Genomic DNA, 4,793 nt, shown 5'->3' on the forward strand with positions numbered 1-4,793 from the left:
AGATTTTTACATAACAGTTAATCCCTGCAAGTTTCATTACGATTAAAATTGTGGTCAGGAAGCTGTTCATAAACAAACAAACACAAAAAGAGGGGCGAGAACATAACCTCCTTCCAACTTTTCTTATACTTGCCTCTAAAGAGGAAAATAATGCAATATAAATAATATACATAGGCCTATACCAATGATATTCTTACCAGTTATGATAAAGCTATTTTGAACATCTGTATTTACTTGTTTAACGAATTTGGATTCTGTTTACATCTAGTCCTTGTGGACAATGCTCACAAGATATATATATATATATATATATATATATATATATATATATATATATATATATATATATATATATATATGGAGGAACGTAGAGAGTAGAGGTCCCCTTTTTTGTTTTGTTTCATTTGTTGATGTCGGCTACCCCCCAAAATTGGAGGAAGTGCCTTTGGTATATGGATGGATGGATATATATATATATATATATATATATATATATATATATATATATATATATATATATATATATATATATATATATATATATATACAGTATATATATATCATATTTTTCCATTAAGATAAGACAGTCGATAACGTAATGTATATATACCATGACATCGCTGTCTGGTGAGATTTTTTTTTTCCAAAAGTATTTTTTTTAAATAAGTGAATTATTATATATTCCAGCCTTAGGCCTATTTTTCACCCAGATTTTAGTAGGGTACTCTGGCCGAAGGTAATAGAAATATATATATACTGTATACTGAAGATGAGGCAATAGAAAAAGTGTATGTATGTATATATATATATATATATATATATATATATATATATATATATATATATATATATATATAAAAACGTAAACTATCTGTATTACAGTACTTCAAAATTTAAATTATATTTTGAATTCGTTTGGACTAAAACGATGTATTCCGTTAGCATATCAAGCAGCCAAGACTGAGATCTACCTCACCCTGGTTTTAGGTAACTTCAATGGACCAGCCAAAACCGGTTCCGCTCTCTCTCTCTCTCTCTCTCTCTCTCTCTCTCTCTCTCTCTCTCACACACACACACAAAGTAGACCTGATACTGACGGGTCCTGGTAGAGACAGCCTTTTAAAAGTCTGCCTTAACCGTTGCGCATTCAAATTATTATTTGTTTATCAATTGCCACATCCCCTTGCAATTGCTAGTCATTTTGATATCTCATTCGTTCGTTTGTTCATTTTAAATTGTCTTGCCATGTGCAAGACACGGGCTCTTGCATTGACAGTCCATACGATTATATCTCGTGCCCAGAGACTGCGGTTTTCACCATCACGGTCCCATGAAATCTTGCAACTCATTAAACACCGTTGAAAATATCTAATTAAGTTACAGAAGATAATATCAATCGATATTCAAAGTATTTAATTAAAAGAGGCAATTCCAGCAACATTTTGGCTGGTAGAGAAGTGACTGCCTGAAAATACTAGATATTATTATTACTTCACTAGGCCTAATCTATATCATCCTAACTGCTACAGTACATGAATTATGGAATACATCTATTGTCTTGTCTTCTAAAATAGTTGCAATATCCAGAAATTCAATAGGCATTGAGGCACTGTTTTATGAGTAGGCCTAGGCCTAATAGGACCCTGCTTCCATTTACTCAACACTGTTGCCAATGCGTCTAGTTTCAGTAAGCTTCGGTGCTTGTAAGTGATTCTCTTCGATAAAACTGCCTTCTATGAAGCAAATGCCTTTTCATTCACATATAGGTGATAAGCAGCTCTTCTAGGAGCAGAAGAACACTCCAAAATCAAACCATTGTTCTCTAGTCTTGGGTAGTGCCATAGCCTCTGTACCATGGTCTTCCACTGTCTTGAGGTAGAGTTCTCTTGCTTGAGGGTACACTCGGGCACACTATTCTAACCCATTTCTCTTGTTAAAGTTTTTATAGTTTATATAGGAAATATTTATTTTAATGTTATTACTGCTTTAAGAATATCTTATTTTTTCCTTGTTTCCTTTCCTCACTGGGCTATTTTCCCAGTTGGGGTCCTGAACTTATAGCATCCTGCTTCTCCAACTAAGGTTGTAGCTTAGCAAGTAATAATAATAATAATAATAATAATAATAATAATATCATTATTATTGACAAGACTTGGAGCGCAGAGCAATGGTAACGGAAATAGGAGGCAACTGTATTCTGGTGCACTTGGAGGATAATTATACACCAAATCAAGTGACACAAATGACTAGAGAGAGAGAGAGAGAGAGAGAGAGAGAGAGAGAGAGAGAGAGACGACTGACCGCCAGCTTCACGATTTGCGTGGTCAATTAGGAAGATTTGGTAAGAGTTAAACTTTGCAGCGAATGTTTTTATGTTGAACAGGCTGATGTGAGTCTGTTTTCAAAGTTTAATAAATGACATATCTAGTTTAAATTTGTTACTGATCTAAGCTATTGTATATTCTTTATTAATATGTCTCATATAAAGTTTATTAATTTCCTTATTTCCTTTCCTCGTTGGCTTATTTTTTCCTGTTGGGACCCTTGATGCTATGGCATCCTGCTTTTCCAACTAGGATTGTAGCTTTCATAATAATAATAATAATAATAATAATAATAATAATAATAATAATGTGCTGACGCGTCTATTTTTTATAATGAAAGACCTATTGTGATGTTACTACAGTATTCTTAAAATATGTCATTTTGACTTCGTTGCTTCTGTTGTAAATCATTTCCTTTCCTCACTGGGCTATTTTTTCCCTGCTGGAGCCATTGGGTTTATAGTATCCTGCTTTTCCAGCTATGGTAGTAGCTTAGCTAATAATAATAATAATAATAATAATAATAATAATAATAATAATAATAATAATAATAATAATAATAATAGCTAGAGGGGTACTCGGTCGAGCGCAGACCTTCCCCGTGGAAGCTTATTTATCGACCTTTTGCTCATCCTTGACCTTGACCTTAACATGTATTAATTGTTGTGTATTTTCATTCACTAAAATATGAACCAAGTTTCAATTCTGTGACAACGATGTTCAAACTTATGGCTGATTACGTGAATTGGACAATTTACATAACCGTGGCCTTGACCTTCCAAATTAAATAATTTCCAACTTCTTACATAAGAGCTAACCCCTACAAGTTTCATTCCTCTACGATTAAAATTGTGGCCAGGAAGCTGTTCACAAATAAACACACACACAAACAGGGGCGAAAACATAACCTCCTTCCGATGATATTTGTTCAAGTGTAAGGGCAAATGTAACCTGTACGCATGTGGAGAAATAAATAACGCATTTTAAAAAAAAATGTCCAAAAGAAGCATGGCATGACATCGATTAAAACGTAGACGCACACGAAATTAGGCACGGAATTAGCTAGCAAATTACTGAGTGCTTCTATTATTATTATTATTGGTAAAGATGAACAACCAAGGCAGTGAATATTTATAATCTACAAATATATAAAGTATATATGGTGTGCTTCTGTCACTTTTCATTTGACGACAATCTATTTCGTCACATTTGATGGCAAGTAGATGATTATTATTATTATTACTTGGTAAGCTACAACCCTAGTTGGGTAGTTGAATCGGTAGAACTTCAAAAAGTTCAAACTTGCAGCAAATGTTTTTTATGTTGAACAGGCTGATGTAAGTATATTTTTTGTTTATATATGAAAGATCTAATGTTGTTACTCTTCTTAAACTATTTTATGTTAATTGTACATTACTTCTCGTACAGTTTATATATTTACTTATTTCCTTTCCTCACTGGGCTATTTTCCCTGTTGGGGTCCCTGTGCTTATATTATCATTATTGTTGTTGTTATTATTATTATTACTACCATTACTTGCTAAGCTACAACCCTAGTTGGAAAAGGAGGATGCTATAAGCCCAGGGACCCCAGCAGGGTAAATAGCCCAGTGAGGAAAGGAATCGAGGAAAAATAAAACATTTTACAAACAGTAACATTAAAATAAACATTTCCTCTATAAACTATAAAAACTATAACTGAACAAGAAGAGAAATTAGATAGAATAGTGTGCTCGAGTGCACCCTCAAGCAAGAGAACTCTAACCCAAGACAGTGGAAAACCATGGTACAGAGGCTATGGCACTACCCAAGACTAGAGAACAATGGATTGATTTTGGAGTGTGCTATAGTAGTAGTAGTAATAATAATAATAATAATAATATCGTGGTAGGAGACCCTCTTTTAGGCAGGTTGAGTTAAAAGTAATGGCTGCATCGGCAGAGTTTATTTTCTTATCCAATTTTCAAGTCTGTTGGCTGATTGCAGCGCTCTAGAGAAGAGAATTATCCGGAAAATAGAAAAATTGGATAAGAAAATAAACTCTGCCGATGCAGCCATTACTTTTAACTCAATAATAATAATAATAATAATAATAATAATAATAATAATAATGCTATACGCCCAAGGCAATATTAAAAAAAACTCTTTTTTGAGATTTTCTAAATTTTCACTCGCTTTCAAAGACATGATACTGTAACTCTCAGCTTTGATAAAGGTTCAAACACTTGGACCTTCACAATTACACAATTACTCAAAAAATCTAAATATTGCCAGAAATAGCATTATGTCGATCATTTAAGAAACTCTTGTGATTTATGTTGTATTGTAAAACAACCTCTGTTTAATTTATGGCAATTTTGATTTCTTGTATGAAAAAAAATTAAAAAAATGCATTTATAGTTAATTGAACAAAATATATTAATAGTTAATAAAACAAAATATATTGATATTTATTTGATAAAACAAAAT

The sequence above is a fragment of the Palaemon carinicauda genome, chromosome 5, assembly GCF_036898095.1.
Source record: "Palaemon carinicauda isolate YSFRI2023 chromosome 5, ASM3689809v2, whole genome shotgun sequence".
Lineage (NCBI taxonomy): Eukaryota > Metazoa > Arthropoda > Malacostraca > Decapoda > Palaemonidae > Palaemon > Palaemon carinicauda.